At 44.2% G+C, this 21,485-nt stretch overlaps 15 non-coding genes across 15 annotated transcripts; all 15 read right to left on the reverse strand.

Annotated features, from left to right (window-relative positions):
- Positions 1-318: 318 nt before the first annotated feature.
- Trnat-agu (transfer RNA threonine (anticodon AGU)) lies at positions 319-390 on the reverse strand. The gene has a single exon. It is a non-coding gene; the product is annotated as a tRNA-Thr (tRNA).
- A 338-nt stretch (positions 391-728) lies between these two features.
- Positions 729-801, reverse strand: Trnam-cau (transfer RNA methionine (anticodon CAU)). The gene has a single exon. It is a non-coding gene; the product is annotated as a tRNA-Met (tRNA).
- Positions 802-1,251: 450 nt separating this feature from the next.
- Trnar-ucg (transfer RNA arginine (anticodon UCG)) lies at positions 1,252-1,324 on the reverse strand. The gene has a single exon. It is a non-coding gene; the product is annotated as a tRNA-Arg (tRNA).
- Positions 1,325-1,831: 507 nt separating this feature from the next.
- Positions 1,832-1,903, reverse strand: Trnat-agu (transfer RNA threonine (anticodon AGU)). Its single transcript has one exon. It is a non-coding gene; the product is annotated as a tRNA-Thr (tRNA).
- Positions 1,904-8,857: 6,954 nt separating this feature from the next.
- On the reverse strand, positions 8,858-8,930 carry Trnar-ucg (transfer RNA arginine (anticodon UCG)). The gene has a single exon. It is a non-coding gene; the product is annotated as a tRNA-Arg (tRNA).
- A 508-nt stretch (positions 8,931-9,438) lies between these two features.
- Trnat-agu (transfer RNA threonine (anticodon AGU)) lies at positions 9,439-9,510 on the reverse strand. The gene has a single exon. It is a non-coding gene; the product is annotated as a tRNA-Thr (tRNA).
- A 338-nt stretch (positions 9,511-9,848) lies between these two features.
- Trnak-cuu (transfer RNA lysine (anticodon CUU)) lies at positions 9,849-9,921 on the reverse strand. The gene has a single exon. It is a non-coding gene; the product is annotated as a tRNA-Lys (tRNA).
- A 450-nt stretch (positions 9,922-10,371) lies between these two features.
- Trnar-ucg (transfer RNA arginine (anticodon UCG)) lies at positions 10,372-10,444 on the reverse strand. The gene has a single exon. It is a non-coding gene; the product is annotated as a tRNA-Arg (tRNA).
- A 507-nt stretch (positions 10,445-10,951) lies between these two features.
- Positions 10,952-11,023, reverse strand: Trnat-agu (transfer RNA threonine (anticodon AGU)). The gene has a single exon. It is a non-coding gene; the product is annotated as a tRNA-Thr (tRNA).
- Positions 11,024-17,962: 6,939 nt separating this feature from the next.
- Trnar-ucg (transfer RNA arginine (anticodon UCG)) lies at positions 17,963-18,035 on the reverse strand. The gene has a single exon. It is a non-coding gene; the product is annotated as a tRNA-Arg (tRNA).
- Positions 18,036-18,543: 508 nt separating this feature from the next.
- Trnat-agu (transfer RNA threonine (anticodon AGU)) lies at positions 18,544-18,615 on the reverse strand. Its single transcript has one exon. It is a non-coding gene; the product is annotated as a tRNA-Thr (tRNA).
- Positions 18,616-18,953: 338 nt separating this feature from the next.
- On the reverse strand, positions 18,954-19,026 carry Trnak-cuu (transfer RNA lysine (anticodon CUU)). Its single transcript has one exon. It is a non-coding gene; the product is annotated as a tRNA-Lys (tRNA).
- A 450-nt stretch (positions 19,027-19,476) lies between these two features.
- On the reverse strand, positions 19,477-19,549 carry Trnar-ucg (transfer RNA arginine (anticodon UCG)). Its single transcript has one exon. It is a non-coding gene; the product is annotated as a tRNA-Arg (tRNA).
- A 496-nt stretch (positions 19,550-20,045) lies between these two features.
- Positions 20,046-20,117, reverse strand: Trnat-agu (transfer RNA threonine (anticodon AGU)). The gene has a single exon. It is a non-coding gene; the product is annotated as a tRNA-Thr (tRNA).
- An 858-nt stretch (positions 20,118-20,975) lies between these two features.
- Trnar-ucg (transfer RNA arginine (anticodon UCG)) lies at positions 20,976-21,048 on the reverse strand. Its single transcript has one exon. It is a non-coding gene; the product is annotated as a tRNA-Arg (tRNA).
- Positions 21,049-21,485: the final 437 nt, after the last annotated feature.

The following is a 21,485-nucleotide window of genomic DNA, read 5'->3' on the forward strand; positions in this document are numbered from 1 at the left end:
ATGGCAGGGTGTCCCTCGCCGCATTTGCTACGATGGCCATTTGCTAATTCTGCAGAAGCGGCGGCGGCGGCGACGACGACGACGAAGACGACGACCGCGGGAGGCTCAGAGATTTGTGAGAAATACATCTATAAAATGTAATTCAGAATGCCTCGTCCCACCTTATGCCGTACCGCTTTGGCAAATGCTTTATCAGCGCCATTCGCCTTAATCACATCTGAGAGTAATTCTTAATAAAACGCCTCTCGCTAATTGTTCGCCATCACAGATACTGTTTGCTATACGGCCATGACGCGCAACCGATTTCCAAAATTCGTCTTCCTCCTGTGAGGATGGAACTCACGACTGCTGGTTTACTAGACCAGTGCTCTACCACTGAGCTAAAGAGGCGCGGCCTAGCGGAACTTTTGCGTACTTCGTCCGTACGGTCGTCTGAATCTTCAGACTTCAGCTGACAACACTTCATATTTTTCACTAATATTTGCAGCTATGGCGACCCATTACTGCTTGGATACTCATCTGACACGTAGCCGATGTTCTCTCCAAACAAAATCACCTGCACTTCAGAACATGACTTTCACACATGTCTACAAAATCAACTTCACCTTCAAATACAGTTTTCTTGCGACTGATTGAGACGTAGGCAAATTTTAAAGTTGCTATTTCCATTACATCACGTTAATCAGAAAATCGGTAATTTACATCTGCAGTGGAGAAAAATTCCGTTCCGCCCAGCGAAGGGCTCGAACCCACGACCCTGTGATTATGAGTCTCATGCTCTACCGCCTGAGCTAGCCGTGCTGCCTCGTTGGGTACCTCCTGGGTAGCAGATCACACAGTACTCGTTTGGGTTGGTTGGTCCCATACAGAATCTCTCCATGCTGCCTAATGTTTTCCTAACGACACTCGTCACGTACTTCACTTTTATTTCATAATCATTTCTGAGAGGTAAAGGAATTGCATGACAATCTGCAGAGCTAGCGGCGTCAAAATTAACACACATACTTGACGTGACTCAAAAGCCGAACGAGTTACTTTCCGACGTTGTTTTAGATGTGCAAGTGCCAGTCAAACCTCGCGGTGAGGGCACTCTGCCGACCATTTCGCTAGTTAACACCGGTCTTCTTGTGTGTGTTTCAAGCTCAAGACCATCTTCAAGCACAAAATGGTCAACAGCAACATTCTGACGGTTTCGTACTGCACAATTGCTACATTAAAACGGTATGTTTGTTTCTCAGAACTGGAAAAACACGACCGTGACAGGATTCGAACCTGCAATCTTCGGATCCGAAGTCCGACGCCTTATCCATTAGGCCACACGGTCACTGACGACCAAGTATAACTTATATACGATTCATCTCGAAACGCTCACACCCCCTGAGGAATTGTGTTTTCGTTCCACACAGCCGCTGCCCCTTACTCTTTCCCACCCATTCGTTACATTCAACCTCTTACGAGACCGACCAAACATAGACAGGAAAACAAGACCACACACTTTGCGCAATCGGAATCGATGGCAGGGTGTCCCTCGCCGCATTTGCTACGATGGCCATTTGCTAATTCTGCAGAAGCGGCGGCGGCGGCGACGACGACGACGAAGACGACGACCGCGGGAGGCTCAGAGATTTGTGAGAAATACATCTATAAAATATAATTCAGAATGCCTCGTCTCACCTTATGCCGTACCGCTTTGGCAAATGCTTTATCAGCGCCATTCGCCTTAATCACATCTGAGAGTAATTCTTAATAAAACGCCTCTCGCTAATTGTTCGCCATCACAGATACTGTTTGCTATACGGCCATGACGCGCAACTGATTTCCAAAATTCGTCTTCCTCCTGTGAGGATGGAACTCACGACTGCTGGTTTACTAGACCAGTGCTCTACCACTGAGCTAAAGAGGCGCGGCCTAGCGGAACTTTTGCGTACTTCGTCCGTACGGTCGTCTGAATCTTCAGACTTCAGCTGACAACACTTCATATTTTACACTAATATTTGCAGCTATGGCGACCCATTACTGCTTGGATACTCATCTGACACGTAGCCGATGTTCTCTCCAAACAAAATCACCTGCACTTCAGAACATGACTTTCACACATGTCTACAAAATCAACTTCACCTTCAAATACAGTTTTCTTGCGACTGATTGAGACGTAGGCAAATTTTAAAGTTGCTATTTCCATTACATCACGTTAATCAGAAAATCGGTAATTTACATCTGCTGTGGAGAAAAATTCCGTTCCGCCCAGCGAAGGGCTCGAACCCACGACCCTGTGATTAAGAGTCTCATGCTCTACCGACTGAGCTTTTTTTTTTTTTTTTTTTTTTTTTTTTTTTTTTTTTTTTTTTTCGCTCCCAGAGGGAATCTGATTTCGAGTCAGACGCCATAACCACTTTTTTTTTTTTTTTTTTTAGGGGTCAAAATCTCGAGGCCTGGCCGCGATGTCTCCACCCAGTCCTGTTGCTGAGGCGTGTCTTTATCATAGTTGTCAATAAGAAATTTTACATCTTGTGTATAAGTAGATATATGCTGTTTTGCCTTCGAAATCCTGAACCAAAAGATGCTTCACTTGAAACAAAAAATTTATGTCATGCCGAGGCAATAGAGATTGAAGGTTATAGCTTTAGTGCTTTTTTTTTTTTTTTTTTTTTTTTTTTTTCATCCACTGCTTCTCGGCAACCTAGCATACTTCTTTGTAATATATAATAAAGTTGTAGGAAGTAGTGGACCCTGAACCTGTATATTATTTTTTTAATTTCTGTTTAGTTTTTTTATTGTTATTATTATTATTTTTGTTTGTTTGTTATTTTTTTTAATGTAAAAGAAAAATCTTCATGGAATGTGAAGAAGGAATTTTATGTTAAGGCACTAATTCCATAGCCTCCTTTCCTTCTTGAAATTAATAATAATAATAAAAAAGTATGTTCCCTTCCATGGAAACAAATGAGACTTCCTTCTCAGTCATAAAATGAATGTATAAGAAAACAATTTATCTTTAACCCTGCGATACTGGCTTTCGGCTTCGGCTTCTTCTGTGCAATAAACAAAATAGCCTTCTTTGCCAGCAGAGGATAAGTGATTGTAATATGAAACTGTAAAATTGTACTTCTCCCCAATTGTTTTTGTTTAAGCGTCGTTTCGCTTAAATAAACGATTTTTGTTTATCTCGTTGGCTTGTCAACCAATGCCCAGTCGCTCGAATACAATTTTAAGCATATTGCCGTAGTTTTTCTTGTGGTCTTTATATTTCAGGGCGTTATAAAAAGCACACTTCAAGTACATGTAAAAATCAGTGGAATTGTCATTTCCCAGGTGATTAATTACGTAATTCACATAGTGTCCCATTAACCAATGGACCGAGTTGTTTTTTGCTGCTGGAAAATAGCAAGTCTGAGGCCTGAGGAATGTAACAGGGGGAAAATTTTCCACCGAAGATCTCGTAAGAAAAGCCAGTTGTTCCCTAATCCAATTACAGAGTTGTAGATTGCCACCGCATGTGAATCGGTGCACTAACGTGTCGATCAATTTACATTTGAGACATAGGTTCGTGTCGCTAACGCCGATTGCATGTAACCTTTCATTGGTGCTTACGGTCTCATTCACTGTTTTATACCACGCTGACTTGACGTCCGATGGTAGACCACGCATATTAATATTTTTCCATATGGCGTCCCAATCAGTGTGTGGGTATTTACTTTCCAATTTGTTTCTCCCCTCCATTTTCTTTCGATGGCACAGAATATCGCGGGCCGTGATCCGTCGTGAGTTGATGATGACACCGCCGAGATAGCTGAATTCCACAAAATATACACGAACGTACTGGAGCCGGTTATTTATTTTTTGCACATTCACCGGCGCCTGTAAACTGGCAGGCCTGACAACTTCAAATAATTTAGTTGTAATGCTATCAGCGTGGTCGCTAAGGATAGTGGCGGTCCTTTTTATAAAAAGCGCAGACGCCTTATGTCTGATGTCAACTAACCCCAAACCTCCATTCCTGGGATCTAAGGTCGCAGTTTTTGCGTCGACTCTGAATATATCCCCTCTCCAAAGATAGCTGGCAATGGTAGACATTATCTTTTTTCCAATCATTTTCGGCAGTGGGAAGATCTGTGCTATAAAGTAACTCCTGGAGAGAATGCAGTGGTTAATGAAAATCACCCTCTGAACTTGGTTCATGTTACGGTGGAGGTTTTCCCTTGTTGTTCCAAGAAGTTGTCCCGACGTATTTCTCCAATTGATAGCTGCCATTTTTAACGGACAAGGTGTCAGTGTTATTCCTAGTGCTTTGCATTGGGTGACCATTGTGGCCCAGGCTAAGGTGGTATGTTGAAAACCCCGCAGGTTTAGGAGTTTGCTTTTGTTTGCGTTGACACCTGCTCCGGAGACTCTACAGTACTTTTTAATTAGCGTTTCCAATTTCAAAATGTCGTCGGGATTTCGCAGGACGACTCCGACATCATCGGCATAGGCGTTTATGACTGTTCGGTGACCAGATAATGTGATGCCAGTTAGAGTGGCATGAACACTGCGGAGGAAAGGTTCTAATGAAAGCACGAATAGGAACATGGAAAGGGGGCTTCCTTGAGGAACGCCGCGCCTGATCTGAATCTGCTTTGTCCTCTGGCAGTTAACTGATATACAAGCGCTGATGCCTGTTGCAACATTTCTGATCACACTTACGACTCGCTCATTAAAACCTATTTTGTTCAGTGTGGCACTAAGGAATCTATGATCCACACGATCAAATGCTTTCTGGAAGTCAATAAACATGATAGCACATTTTATGGTGGTCACAGCAGTGATTGCAATTATATCTCTATATTCAGCTATGCTTTTGAAAATGCTCTTGGTAGGCACACAGGACTGGTATGGACTTACTATCTTTTTGGCCAACTGTGAGAGTCTGTTGTTTAAAATTCTGCCGATGATTTTATAATCGGAGTTTAACAGGGAGATAGGACGAAAGTTGTTGAGGTTTCTTTTTGCAGCATTTTTTGGGATTAGTACTATTGTGCTCTCTTTAAAAACAGCAGGTAAATGCTTTCCCTGAAGCACCTCGTTCGTCATTCGGGTAAACATGTCACCAATCAGTGGCCAGTATCGTTTATAAAATTCAACAGGCAAACCATCCGGTCCCGGCGATTTCCTCAGAGGAGATTTGCAGATGATTCTGTGGATATCTTCGTTAGTACACTCAACGAGAAGGTCTTCGTTTTCCTCGTCCGAGACCTGTGGAGCTATGTAACTAAGGAACTCATCGAAGGACTCTTCACATACCGGGTTGGCAGTGTATAGGTCTTCGTAATATTTGTGCACTGCATTGACGATGTCTCTCTGAGTCGTGAGTGTCTCGCCAGTTTCAGACTGAAGTCCGTCAATGAAGGTGCGTCTCCTGTTTCTTTCGTGCTTCAGTAGATGGTACAAGGAAGCATGTTCATCCTCCACGACTGTCTTAGCCTTGGATTTTAATTTCAGACCCTCCATCTGCTGTCTTTTAAGACTGAGCAATTTGGCCTTAGTTTGCTTGATATCTGCCAGACGGACGTTGGAAGTGTTTGCCTGCTCATATAAATTGCGCAGCATGGTATAATAAAATTCTATGGAATTTTTCAAGTCTTTCGATCGTTGTACACTATACTGGATGAGAACTTTTCTCAGTTTAGGCTTTGCCCTGTTGCACCACGAGTCTAGTACTGAGACGTGTCTATCTGCAGAGCGGAGGCACAATGCCCACGCTTCTGTCAAACTTTCTTCTAATCCGTTGTCCTGCATCAGTGACGTATTAAGGTGCCATGAACTTCTAAAACGGCGAGTGGGTTGCGCAGTAAGGTTGATGGAAGCTAGCACGGAGCTATGATCAGAAAAGTAAACTGGAATCGTCTCTGCTTTAATGAAGGAGCTAACTAGACTTTGCGATATGTAGAGTCTGTCGATCCTGCTACGTGAGTGAGGACCTAGGAATGTAAATGCCACAAATGTGGGATACATTATTTCCCAAGCATCTTTAAGCTGTAAAACAGTGACGAAACGCTTCAGTTCATTGCAGGTATTAAAATTCGGAACCTGGTCTTTCTTATTTATCACACAATTAAAATCACCGCCTATTATAAGATCTTTTGGGTTTTTCCGTAATAAATAAATGATTTCTTCTTTATAGTACTGTGCTCTTTCCATTCTATTGGATGTGCCAGAAGGGGCGTACAGATTGATAAGGGTAGAACCAAAGACTTTTATACCTATCGCTCTGCCGGAGTCCAACCTCTCGATATCCGAGACAGGAATCCCCTCCCTGACTAAAATTGCTGTACCGACGTTGGTGTCAAGTGAGACATTTAAAATCGCCAAATATCCAGGCACTGTAAGATTAGTCAGCACTACTTCCTGTAGGAAAGCAATGTCCGTCCCTGACTCATATAAATAATCCTTGAGCGCTGTAACTTTAGTCACGGATGTAATCCTGTTAATATTGATAGTCGTAATTGTATATGCCTGGGACATTTAGTTTGCATAGAAAGTAAATAAGTGATTAAAAAGATAACAAAATATTAATAAAAAAAAAGAGATGTGCAGCTCCTAGAAGGGAGAAACGACTCTGCTTAAACAAACATCTAAAAGAATAGTCAGTATTTGAAGCTCGGTAAACACTTCATCTGGTTCCTCTGAAATATGACTAAGACAGTAGTACAATTAGAAATGAAACTGGTTCAACAAAATCCTTTTTTTTTTTCATCTTACAGCCTCATTTTGGTGCAGGATTCCGAACATCTCGGGTTTTAGTTTTACCGAGGGGCTTTGCATCACTAATGTCACTTGAAGGTACCTCCTTAGGTCTTTCCGTGATGATTTCATACAAGACGTTCTTGGCCGTCGCTTCCTCTTGTGCTGGTTGTTGTTTGCTTTGGTTACGGGAAGCTTTGAGATTAGGTTGCGGTTTGGGTCGGCGTCTTCGGACATCTTGGTTCAACGCGCCGTCATTCGGATTGTCTATCTTTACCACCGTTGTGACCGAAGCTGCCTCAACAGCGTCCTTTTTACGAGTGCCATTTCCTTGTTCTTCCGTCACTAGCTCCAGAGCACTGACTGAGTCGGCGGTTTGTGGGTCTGTAAATTCTTGAGTTGGGTTCCGCTCCGTCACCTCTTGTGCTTCGGAGTGCGCCTCTTCCGTCTCCGCGACAATCGTTACTGCGTCCCCTCCGTGGACCGTTTGTACCTGTTCAGCCGCCGACAGCGGCCGGGTTGCCTCAGCGGCTGTCGTCACGTCAATACATGTACTGTTTGTTTCCTCGAGCACATCCGCATTACACTGCTTCTGCTTGCGGGTGGAAGGCGAATTACGGGCGGACTCGCCGTCCGAGCCGTCATCGGTCATTTCCAACGGTCGCTTCTTATTCTGGAGATCGCAACCGGGAACAGAAGGGTGTGATGTAATGACGCTCAGTGGAGGGAACTCCGTAGTAGTTATGGCGGGCACTGCAGAAGTACATGCACCACTGTCGTTAACCGAAAGAAGGGAAGTGCTATTTGGTAAGACATCGCTGAGGGTCAGTTTTTGACGCTGTGTTAGATTGTTCCGAAGAACAAAAACACGGCGCGGACAATCTTGTCGGAAATGACCTGTCTCATTGCAAATATTGCACGTGCGCTCCTGACCAGAATACACAACATGTGCTTTATGGCCTGCAACGGATATATGGGACGGAATGTTGGCTTTCACCTCCATTTCAACGGATCTAATGCCATTAAAACACTGTATCTTGTATAGCTTCGACCATCTTTCGTTATAGATAGATTTAACTTCGCCATATTTAGATAGAGCGTCCTTGATCAACTGATTATCAATTTCAATTGGAACATTCAAAATCCTGACATTGGTGTACATGATATCAGCTTTTCGTACAGATACATTACTTTTTGAACCGTCTCGATGAACAAATTCGACGGAATTACCCCATTTTGCAAGCAACTTATCGACTGTCACTGAGTTCAGAAATTTAACAAAAACACAGTATTTTTCAGCATCTAATTGCGTGGTATGAACAGAGTCAGAATTTATACCGATTACCTCAGTCAGCCAATCGTGGATTTCCAGCGCAGTGGGTTGGACCGGCCGTGTTTCTTTCTCGAACGAGAAGACTAAAGTATTCTTCCTGACGGTGTCAGACATGGTCGTCGGTTCCGACGAAATTCCGGCAACAACCGAAATTGCGGCGAAGCACGAGACGTGGAACGGACGAAAGCACTATAAAAACACTTATCAGAGACACCACTCAAAAAATAACAGCGAAAATGTACAGCTAACTTCACGTAGACACCAAACACCGGCGATAGCGCTAACGTACGCGGAGTAAACAACAAGCACGTCCGACCGCGGCGACGGCTAAAGCCAGAATGCCACTAGCCGTGCTGCCTCGTTGGGTACCTCCTGGTTAGCAGATCACACAGTACTCGTTTGGGTTGGTTGGTCCCATACAGAATCTCTCCATGCTGCCTAATGTTTTCCTAACGACACTCGTCACGTACTTCACTTTTATTTCATAATCATTTCTGAGAGGTAAAGGAATTGCATGACAATCTGCAGAGCTAGCGGCGTCAAAATTAACACACATACTTGACGTGACTCAAAAGCCGAACGAGTTACTTTCCGACGTTGTTTTAGATGTGCAAGTGCCAGTCAAACCTCGCGGTGAGGGCACTCTGCCGACCATTTCGCTAGTTAACACCGGTCTTCTTGTGTGTGTTTCAAGCTCAAGACCATCTTCAAGCACAAAATGGTCAACAGCAACATTCAGACGGTTTCGTACTGCACAATTGCTACATTAAAACGGTATGTTTGTTTCTCAGAACTGGAAAAACACGACCGTGACAGGATTCGAACCTGCAATCTTCGGATCCGAAGTCCGACGCCTTATCCATTAGGCCACACGGTCACTGACGACCAAGTATAACTTATATACGATTCATCTCGAAACGCTCACACCCCCCTGAGGAATTGTGTTTTCGTTCCACACAGCCGCTGCCCCTTACTCTTTCCCACCCATTCGTTACATTCAACCTCTTACGAGACCGACCAAACATAGACAGGAAAACAAGACCACACACTTTGCGCAATCGGAATCGATGGCAGGGTGTCCCTCGCCGCATTTGCTACGATGGCCATTTGCTAATTCTGCAGAAGCGGCGGCGGCGGCGACGACGACGACGAAGACGACGACCGCGGGAGGCTCAGAGATTTGTGAGAAATACATCTATAAAATATAATTCAGAATGCCTCGTCCCACCTTATGCCGTACCGCTTTGGCAAATGCTTTATCAGCGCCATTCGCCTTAATCACATCTGAGAGTAATTCTTAATAAAACGCCTCTCGCTAATTGTTCGCCATCACAGATACTGTTTGCTATACGGCCATGACGCGCAACTGATTTCCAAAATTCGTCTTCCTCCTGTGAGGATGGAACTCACGACTGCTGGTTTACTAGACCAGTGCTCTACCACTGAGCTAAAGAGGCGCGGCCTAGCGGAACTTTTGCGTACTTCGTCCGTACGGTCGTCTGAATCTTCAGACTTCAGCTGACAACACTTCATATTTTACACTAATATTTGCAGCTATGGCGACCCATTACTGCTTGGATACTCATCTGACACGTAGCCGATGTTCTCTCCAAACAAAATCACCTGCACTTCAGAACATGACTTTCACACATGTCTACAAAATCAACTTCACCTTCAAATACAGTTTTCTTGCGACTGATTGAGACGTAGGCAAATTTTAAAGTTGCTATTTCCATTACATCACGTTAATCAGAAAATCGGTAATTTACATCTGCAGTGGAGAAAAATTCCGTTCCGCCCAGCGAAGGGCTCGAACCCACGACCCTGTGATTAAGAGTCTCATGCTCTACCGACTGAGCTAGCCGTGCTGCCTCGTTGGGTACCTCCTGGTTAGCAGATCACACAGTACTCGTTTGGGTTGGTTGGTCCCATACAGAATCTCTCCATGCTGCCTAATGTTTTCCTAACGACACTCGTCACGTACTTCACTTTTATTTCATAATCATTTCTGAGAGGTAAAGGAATTGCATGACAATCTGCAGAGCTAGCGGCGTCAAAATTAACACACATACTTGACGTGACTCAAAAGCCGAACGAGTTACTTTCCGACGTTGTTTTAGATGTGCAAGTGCCAGTCAAACCTCGAGGTGAGGGCACTCTGCCGACCATTTCGCTAGTTAACACCGGTCTTCTTGTGTGTGTTTCAAGCTCAAGACCATCTTCAAGCACAAAATGGTCAACAGCAACATTCTGACGGTTTCGTACTGCACAATTGCTACATTAAAACGGTATGTTTGTTTCTCAGAACTGGAAAAACACGACCGTGACAGGATTCGAACCTGCAATCTTCGGATCCGAAGTCCGACGCCTTATCCATTAGGCCACACGGTCACTGACGACCAAGAATAACTTATATACGATTCATCTCGAAACGCTCACACCCCCTGAGGAATTGTGTTTTCGTTCCACACAGCCGCTGCCCCTTACTCTTTCCCACCCATTCGTTACATTCAACCTCTTACGAGACCGACCAAACATAGACAGGAAAACAAGACCACACACTTTGCGCAATCGGAATCGATGGCAGGGTGTCCCTCGCCGCATTTGCTACGATGGCCATTTGCTAATTCTGCAGAAGCGGCGGCGGCGGCGACGACGACGACGAAGACGACGACCGCGGGAGGCTCAGAGATTTGTGAGAAATACATCTATAAAATATAATTCAGAATGCCTCGTCCCACCTTATGCCGTACCGCTTTGGCAAATGCTTTATCAGCGCCATTCGCCTTAATCACATCTGAGAGTAATTCTTAATAAAACGCCTCTCGCTAATTGTTCGCCATCACAGATACTGTTTGCTATACGGCCATGACGCGCAACTGATTTCCGAAATTCGTCTTCCTCCTGTGAGGATGGAACTCACGACTGCTGGTTTACTAGACCAGTGCTCTACCACTGAGCTAAAGAGGCGCGGCCTAGCGGAACTTTTGCGTACTTCGTCCGTACGGTCGTCTGAATCTTCAGACTTCAGCTGACAACACTTCATATTTTACACTAATATTTGCAGCTATGGCGACCCATTACTGCTTGGATACTCATCTGACACGTAGCCGATGTTCTCTCCAAACAAAATCACCTGCACTTCAGAACATGACTTTCACACATGTCTACAAAATCAACTTCACCTTCAAATACAGTTTTCTTGCGACTGATTGAGACGTAGGCAAATTTTAAAGTTGCTATTTCCATTACATCACGTTAATCAGAAAATCGGTAATTTATATCTGCAGTGGAGAAAAATTCCGTTCCGCCCAGCGAAGGGCTCGAACCCACGACCCTGTGATTAAGAGTCTCATGCTCTACCGACTGAGCTTTTTTTTTTTTTTTTTTTTTTTTCGCTCCCAGAGGGAATCTGATTTCGAGTCAGACGCCTTAACCACTTTTTTTTTTTTTTTTTTTTTTGATGGGTCAAAATCTCGAGGCCTGGCCGCGATGTCTCCACCCAGTCCTGTTGCTGAGGCGTGTCTTTATCATAGTTGTCAATAAGAAATTTTACATCTTGTGTATAAGTAGATATATGCTGTTTTGCCTTCGAAATCCTGAACCAAAAGATGCTTCACTTGAAACAAAAAATTTATGTCATGCCGAGGCAATAGAGATTGAAGGTTATAGCTTTAGTGCTTTTTTTTTTTTTTTTTTTTTTTTTTTTTCATCCACTGCTTCTCGGCAACCTAGCATACTTCTTTGTAATATATAATAAAGTTGTAGGAAGTAGTGGACACTGAACCTGTATATTATTTTTTTAATTTCTGTTTAGTTTTTTTATTGTTATTATTATTATTTTTGTTTGTTTGTTATTTTTTTTAATGTAAAAGAAAAATCTTCATGGAATGTGAAGAAGGAATTTTATGTTAAGGCACTAATTCCATAGCCTCCTTTCCTTCTTGAAATTAATAATAATAATAAAAAAGTATGTTCCCTTCCATGGAAACAAATGAGACTTCCTTCTCAGTCATAAAATGAATGTATAAGAAAACAATTTATCTTTAACCCTGCGATACTGGCTTTCGGCTTCGGCTTCTTCTGTGCAATAAACAAAATAGCCTTCTTTGCCAGCAGAGGATAAGTGATTGTAATATGAAACTGTAAAATTGTACTTCTCCCCAATTGTTTTTGTTTAAGCGTCGTTTCGCTTAAATAAACGATTTTTGTTTATCTCGTTGGCTTGTCAACCAATGCCCAGTCGCTCGAATACAATTTTAAGCATATTGCCGTAGTTTTTCTTGTGGTCTTTATATTTCAGGGCGTTATAAAAAGCACACTTCAAGTACATGTAAAAATCAGTGGAATTGTCATTTCCCAGGTGATTAATTACGTAATTCACATAGTGTCCCATTAACCAATGGACCGAGTTGTTTTTTGCTGCTGGAAAATAGCAAGTCTGAGGCCTGAGGAATGTAACAGGGGGAAAATTTTCCACCGAAGATCTCGTAAGAAAAGCCAGTTGTTCCCTAATCCAATTACAGAGTTGTAGATTGCCACCGCATGTGAATCGGTGCACTAACGTGTCGATCAATTTACATTTGAGACATAGGTTCGTGTCGCTAACGCCGATTGCATGTAACCTTTCATTGGTGCTTACGGTCTCATTCACTGTTTTATACCACGCTGACTTGACGTCCGATGGTAGACCACGCATATTAATATTTTTCCATATGGCGTCCCAATCAGTGTGTGGGTATTTACTTTCCAATTTGTTTCTCCCCTCCATTTTCTTTCGATGGCACAGAATATCGCGGGCCGTGATCCGTCGTGAGTTGATGATGACACCGCCGAGATAGCTGAATTCCACAAAATATACACGAACGTACTGGAGCCGGTTATTTATTTTTTGCACATTCACCGGCGCCTGTAAACTGGCAGGCCTGACAACTTCAAATAATTTAGTTGTAATGCTATCAGCGTGGTCGCTAAGGATAGTGGCGGTCCTTTTTATAAAAAGCGCAGACGCCTTATGTCTGATGTCAACTAACCCCAAACCTCCATTCCTGGGATCTAAGGTCGCAGTTTTTGCGTCGACTCTGAATATATCCCCTCTCCAAAGATAGCTGGCAATGGTAGACATTATCTTTTTTCCAATCATTTTCGGCAGTGGGAAGATCTGTGCTATAAAGTAACTCCTGGAGAGAATGCAGTGGTTAATGAAAATCACCCTCTGAACTTGGTTCATGTTACGGTGGAGGTTTTCCCTTGTTGTTCCAAGAAGTTGTCCCGACGTATTTCTCCAATTGATAGCTGCCATTTTTAACGGACAAGGTGTCAGTGTTATTCCTAGTGCTTTGCATTGGGTGACCATTGTGGCCCAGGCTAAGGTGGTATGTTGAAAACCCCGCAGGTTTAGGAGTTTGCTTTTGTTTGCGTTGACACCTGCTCCGGAGACTCTACAGTACTTTTTAATTAGCGTTTCCAATTTCAAAATGTCGTCGGGATTTCGCAGGACGACTCCGACATCATCGGCATTGGCGTTTATGACTGTTCGGTGACCAGATAATGTGATGCCAGTTAGAGTGGCATGAACACTGCGGAGGAAAGGTTCTAATGAAAGCACGAATAGGAACATGGAAAGGGGGCTTCCTTGAGGAACGCCGCGCCTGATCTGAATCTGCTTTGTCCTCTGGCAGTTAACTGATATACAAGCGCTGATGCCTGTTGCAACATTTCTGATCACACTTACGACTCGCTCATTAAAACCTATTTTGTTCAGTGTGGCACTAAGGAATCTATGATCCACACGATCAAATGCTTTCTGGAAGTCAATAAACATGATAGCACATTTTATGGTGGTCACAGCAGTGATTGCAATTATATCTCTATATTCAGCTATGCTTTTGAAAATGCTCTTGGTAGGCACACAGGACTGGTATGGACTTACTATCTTTTTGGCCAACTGTGAGAGTCTGTTGTTTAAAATTCTGCCGATGATTTTATAATCGGAGTTTAACAGGGAGATAGGACGAAAGTTGTTGAGGTTTCTTTTTGCAGCATTTTTTGGGATTAGTACTATTGTGCTCTCTTTAAAAACAGCAGGTAAATGCTTTCCCTGAAGCACCTCGTTCGTCATTCGGGTAAACATGTCACCAATCAGTGGCCAGTATCGTTTATAAAATTCAACAGGCAAACCATCCGGTCCCGGCGATTTCCTCAGAGGAGATTTGCAGATGATTCTGTGGATATCTTCGTTAGTACACTCAACGAGAAGGTCTTCGTTTTCCTCGTCCGAGACCTGTGGAGCTATGTAACTAAGGAACTCATCGAAGGACTCTTCACATACCGGGTTGGCAGTGTATAGGTCTTCGTAATATTTGTGCACTGCATTGACGATGTCTCTCTGAGTCGTGAGTGTCTCGCCAGTTTCAGACTGAAGTCCGTCAATGAAGGTGCGTCTCCTGTTTCTTTCGTGCTTCAGTAGATGGTACAAGGAAGCATGTTCATCCTCCACGACTGTCTTAGCCTTGGATTTTAATTTCAGACCCTCCATCTGCTGTCTTTTAAGACTGAGCAATTTGGCCTTAGTTTGCTTGATATCTGCCAGACGGACGTTGGAAGTGTTTGCCTGCTCATATAAATTGCGCAGCATGGTATAATAAAATTCTATGGAATTTTTCATGTCTTTCGATCGTTGTACACTATACTGGATGAGAACTTTTCTCAGTTTAGGCTTTGCCCTGTTGCACCACGAGTCTAGTACTGAGACGTGTCTATCTGCAGAGCGGAGGCACAATGCCCACGCTTCTGTCAAACTTTCTTCTAATCCGTTGTCCTGCATCAGTGACGTATTAAGGTGCCATGAACTTCTAAAACGGCGAGTGGGTTGCGCAGTAAGGTTGATGGAAGCTAGCACGGAGCTATGATCAGAAAAGTAAACTGGAATCGTCTCTGCTTTAATGAAGGAGCTAACTAGACTTTGCGATATGTAGAGTCTGTCGATCCTGCTACGTGAGTGAGGACCTAGGAATGTAAATGCCACAAATGTGGGATACATTATTTCCCAAGCATCTTTAAGCTGTAAAACAGTGACGAAACGCTTCAGTTCATTGCAGGTATTAAAATTCGGAACCTGGTCTTTCTTATTTATCACACAATTAAAATCACCGCCTATTATAAGATCTTTTGGGTTTTTCCGTAATAAATAAATGATTTCTTCTTTATAGTACTGTGCTCTTTCCATTCTATTGGATGTGCCAGAAGGGGCGTACAGATTGATAAGGGTAGAACCAAAGACTTTTATACCTATCGCTCTGCCGGAGTCCAACCTCTCGATATCCGAGACAGGAATCCCCTCCCTGACTAAAATTGCTGTACCGACGTTGGTGTCAAGTGAGACATTTAAAATCGCCAAATATCCAGGCACTGTAAGATTAGTCAGCACTACTTCCTGTAGGAAAGCAATGTCCGTCCCTGACTCATATAAATAATCCTTGAGCGCTGTAACTTTAGTCACGGATGTAATCCTGTTAATATTGATAGTCGTAATTGTATATGCCTGGGACATTTAGTTTGCATAGAAAGTAAATAAGTGATTAAAAAGATAACAAAATATTAATAAAAAAAAAGAGATGTGCAGCTCCTAGAAGGGAGAAACGACTCTGCTTAAACAAACATCTAAAAGAATAGTCAGTATTTGAAGCTCGGTAAACACTTCATCTGGTTCCTCTGAAATATGACTAAGACAGTAGTACAATTAGAAATGAAACTGGTTCAACAAAATCCTTTTTTTTTTTTCATCTTACAGCCTCATTTTGGTGCAGGATTCCGAACATCTCGGGTTTTAGTTTTACCGAGGGGCTTTGCATCACTAATGTCACTTGAAGGTACCTCCTTAGGTCTTTCCGTGATGATTTCATACAAGACGTTCTTGGCCGTCGCTTCCTCTTGTGCTGGTTGTTGTTTGCTTTGGTTACGGGAAGCTTTGAGATTAGGTTGCGGTTTGGGTCGGCGTCTTCGGACATCTTGGTTCAACGCGCCGTCATTCGGATTGTCTATCTTTACCACCGTTGTGACCGAAGCTGCCTCAACAGCGTCCTTTTTACGAGTGCCATTTCCTTGTTCTTCCGTCACTAGCTCCAGAGCACTGACTGAGTCGGCGGTTTGTGGGTCTGTAAATTCTTGAGTTGGGTTCCGCTCCGTCACCTCTTGTGCTTCGGAGTGCGCCTCTTCCGTCTCCGCGACAATCGTTACTGCGTCCCCTCCGTGGACCGTTTGTACCTGTTCAGCCGCCGACAGCGGCCGGGTTGCCTCAGCGGCTGTCGTCACGTCAATACATGTACTGTTTGTTTCCTCGAGCACATCCGCATTACACTGCTTCTGCTTGCGGGTGGAAGGCGAATTACGGGCGGACTCGCCGTCCGAGCCGTCATCGGTCATTTCCAACGGTCGCTTCTTATTCTGGAGATCGCAACCGGGAACAGAAGGGTGTGATGTAATGACGCTCAGGGGAGGGAACTCCGTAGTAGTTATGGCGGGCACTGCAGAAGTACATGCACCACTGTCGTTAACCGAAAGAAGGGAAGTGCTATTTGGTAAGACATCGCTGAGGGTCAGTTTTTGACGCTGTGTTAGATTGTTCCGAAGAACAAAAACACGGCGCGGACAATCTTGTCGGAAATGACCTGTCTCATTGCAAATATTGCACGTGCGCTCCTGACCAGAATACACAACATGTGCTTTATGGCCTGCAACGGATATATGGGACGGAATGTTGGCTTTCACCTCCATTTCAACGGATCTAATGCCATTAAAACACTGTATCTTGTATAGCTTCGACCATCTTTCGTTATAGATAGATTTAACTTCGCCATATTTAGATAGAGCGTCCTTGATCAACTGATTATCAATTTCAATTGGAACATTCAAAATCCTGACATTGGTGTACATGATATCAGCTTTTCGTACAGATACATTACTTTTTGAACCGTCTCGATGAACAAATTCGACGGAATTACCCCATTTTGCAAGCAACTTATCGACTGTCACTGAGTTCAGAAATTTAACAAAAACACAGTATTTTTCAGCATCTAATTGCGTGGTATGAACAGAGTCAGAATTTATACCGATTACCTCAGTCAGCCAATCGTGGATTTCCAGCGCAGTGGGTTGGACCGGCCGTGTTTCTTTCTCGAACGAGAAGACTAAAGTATTCTTCCTGACGGTGTCAGACATGGTCGTCGGTTCCGACGAAATTCCGGCAACAACCGAAATTGCGGCGAAGCACGAGACGTGGAAAGGACGAAAGCACTATAAAAACACTTATCAGAGACACCACTCAAAAAATAACAGCGAAAATGTACAGCTAACTTCACGTAGACACCAAACACCGGCGATAGCGCTAACGTACGCGGAGTAAACAACAAGCACGTCCGACCGCGGCGACGGCTAAAGCCAGAATGCCACTAGCCGTGCTGCCTCGTTGGGTACCTCCTGGTTAGCAGATCACACAGTACTCGTTTGGGTTGGTTGGTCCCATACAGAATCTCTCCATGCTGCCTAATGTTTTCCTAACGACACTCGTCACGTACTTCACTTTTATTTCATAATCATTTCTGAGAGGTAAAGGAATTGCATGACAATCTGCAGAGCTAGCGGCGTCAAAATTAACACACATACTTGACGTGACTCAAAAGCCGAACGAGTTACTTTCCGACGTTGTTTTAGATGTGCAAGTGCCAGTCAAACCTCGCGGTGAGGGCACTCTGCCGACCATTTCGCTAGTTAACACCGGTCTTCTTGTGTGTGTTTCAAGCTCAAGACCATCTTCAAGCACAAAATGGTCAACAGCAACATTCAGACGGTTTCGTACTGCACAATTGCTACATTAAAACGGTATGTTTGTTTCTCAGAACTGGAGAAACACGACCGTGACAGGATTCGAACCTGCAATCTTCGGATCCGAAGTCCGACGCCTTATCCATTAGGCCACACGGTCACTGACGACCAAGTATAACTTATATACGATTCATCTCGAAACGCTCACACCCCCCTGAGGAATTGTGTTTTCGTTCCACACAGCCGCTGCCCCTTACTCTTTCCCACCCATTCGTTACATTCAACCTCTTACGAGACCGACCAAACATAGACAGGAAAACAAGACCACACACTTTGCGCAATCGGAATCGATGGCAGGGTGTCCCTCGCCGCATTTGCTACGATGGCCATTTGCTAATTCTGCAGAAGCGGCGGCGGCGGCGACGACGACGACGAAGACGACGACCGCGGGAGGCTCAGAGATTTGTGAGAAATACATCTATAAAATATAATTCAGAATGCCTCGTCCCACCTTATGCCGTACCGCTTTGGCAAATGCTTTATCAGCGCCATTCGCCTTAATCACATCTGAGAGTAATTCTTAATAAAACGCCTCTCGCTAATTGTTCGCCATCACAGATACTGTTTGCTATACGGCCATGACGCGCAACTGATTTCCAAAATTCGTCTTCCTCCTGTGAGGATGGAACTCACGACTGCTGGTTTACTAGACCAGTGCTCTACCACTGAGCTAAAGAGGCGCGGCCTAGCGGAACTTTTGCGTACTTCGTCCGTACGGTCGTCTGAATCTTCAGACTTCAGCTGACAACACTTCATATTTTACACTAATATTTGCAGCTATGGCGACCCATTACTGCTTGGATACTCATCTGACACGTAGCCGATGTTCTCTCCAAACAAAATCACCTGCACTTCAGAACATGACTTTCACACATGTCTACAAAATCAACTTCACCTTCAAATACAGTTTTCTTGCGACTGATTGAGACGTAGGCAAATTTTAAAGTTGCTATTTCCATTACATCACGTTAATCAGAAAATCGGTAATTTACATCTGCAGTGGAGAAAAATTCCGTTCCGCCCAGCGAAGGGCTCGAACCCACGACCCTGTGATTAAGAGTCTCATGCTCTACCGACTGAGCTAGCCGTGCTGCCTCGTTGGGTACCTCCTGGTTAGCAGATCACACAGTACTCGTTTGGGTTGGTTGGTCCCATACAGAATCTCTCCATGCTGCCTAATGTTTTCCTAACGACACTCGTCACGTACTTCACTTTTATTTCATAATCATTTCTGAGAGGTAAAGGAATTGCATGACAATCTGCAGAGCTAGCGGCGTCAAAATTAACACACATACTTGACGTGACTCAAAAGCCGAACGAGTTACTTTCCGACGTTGTTTTAGATGTGCAAGTGCCAGTCAAACCTCGAGGTGAGGGCACTCTGCCGACCATTTCGCTAGTTAACACCGGTCTTCTTGTGTGTGTTTCAAGCTCAAGACCATCTTCAAGCACAAAATGGTCAACAGCAACATTCTGACGGTTTCGTACTGCACAATTGCTACATTAAAACGGTATGTTTGTTTCTCAGAACTGGAAAAACACGACCGTGACAGGATTCGAACCTGCAATCTTCGGATCCGAAGTCCGACGCCTTATCCATTAGGCCACACGGTCACTGACGACCAAGTATAACTTATATACGATTCATCTCGAAACGCTCACACCCCCTGAGGAATTGTGTTTTCGTTCCACACAGCCGCTGCCCCTTACTCTTTCCCACCCATTCGTTACATTCAACCTCTTACGAGACCGACCAAACATAGACAGGAAAACAAGACCACACACTTTGCGCAATCGGAATCGATGGCAGGGTGTCCCTCGCCGCATTTGCTACGATGGCCGTTTTGCTAATTCTGCAGAAGCGGCGGCGGCGACGACGACGACGACCGCGAGAGGCTCAGAGATTTGTGAGAAATACATCTATAAAATGTAATTCAGAATGCCTCGTCCCACCTTATGCCGTACCGCTTTGGCAAATGCTTTATCAGCGCCATTCGCCTTAATCACATCTGAGAGTAATTCTTAATAAAACGCCTCTCGCTAATTGTTCGCCATCACAGATACTGTTTGCTATACGGCCATGACGCGCAACTGATTTCCAAAATTCGTCTTCCTCCTGTGAGGATTGAACTCACGACTCCTGGTTTACTACACCAGTGCTCTACCACTGAGCTAAAGAGGCGCGGCCTAGCGGAACTTTTGCGTACTTCGCCGCACGGTCGTCTGAATCATCAGACTTCAGCTGACAACACTTCATATTTTTGACTAATATTAGCAGCTATGTCGACCCATTACTGCTTGGCTACACATCTGACACGTAGCCGATGTTCTCTCCAAACAAAACCACCTGCACTTCAGAACATGACTTTCACATGTCTACAAAATCACCTTCACCTTCAAATACAGTTTTCTTGCGACTGATTGAGACGTAGGCAAATTTTAAAGTTGCTATTTCCATTACATCACGTTAATCAGAAAATCGGTAATTTACATCTGCAGTGGAGAAAAATTCCGTTCCGCCCAGCGAAGGGCTCGAATCCATGACCCTGTGATTAAGAGTCTCATGCTCTACCGACTGAGCTAGCCGTGCTGCCTCGTTGGGTACCTCCTGGGTAGCAGATCACACAGTACTCGTTTGGGTTGGTTGGTCCCATACAGAATCTCTCCATGCTGCCTAATGTTTTCCTAACGACACCTGTCACGTACTTCACTTTTATTTCATAATCATTTCTGAGAGGTAAAGGAATTGCATGACAATCTGCAGAGCTAGCGGCGTCAAAATTAACACACATACTTGACGTGACTCAAAAGCCGAACGAGTTACTTTCCGACGTTGTTTTAGATGTGCAAGTGCCAGTCAAACCTCGCGGTGAGGGCACTCTGCCGACCATTTCGCTAGTTAACACCGGTCTTCTTGTGTGTGTTTCAAGCTCAAGACCATCTTCAAGCACAAAATGGTCAACAGCAACATTCAGACGGTTTCGTACTGCACAATTGCTACATTAAAACGGTATGTTTGTTTCTCAGAACTGGAAAAACACGACCGTGACAGGATTCGAACCTGCAATCTTCGGATCCGAAGTCCGACGCCTTATCCATTAGGCCACACGGTCACTGACGACCAAGTATAACTTATATACGATTCATCTCGAAACGCTCACACCCCCCTGAGGAATTGTGTTTTCGTTCCACACAGCCGCTGCCCCTTACTCTTTCCCACCCATTCGTTACATTCAACCTCTTACGAGACCGACCAAACATAGACAGGAAAACAAGACCACACACTTTGCGCAATCGGAATCGATGGCAGGGTGTCCCTCGCCGCATTTGCTACGATGGCCATTTGCTAATTCTGCAGAAGCGGCGGCGGCGGCGACGACGACGACGAAGACGACGACCGCGGGAGGCTCAGAGATTTGTGAGAAATACATCTATAAAATATAATTCAGAATGCCTCGTCCCACCTTATGCCGTACCGCTTTGGCAAATGCTTTATCAGCGCCATTCGCCTTAATCACATCTGAGAGTAATTCTTAATAAAACGCCTCTC

Source organism: Schistocerca gregaria, chromosome 3 (genome assembly GCF_023897955.1).
Source record: "Schistocerca gregaria isolate iqSchGreg1 chromosome 3, iqSchGreg1.2, whole genome shotgun sequence".
Lineage (NCBI taxonomy): Eukaryota > Metazoa > Arthropoda > Insecta > Orthoptera > Acrididae > Schistocerca > Schistocerca gregaria.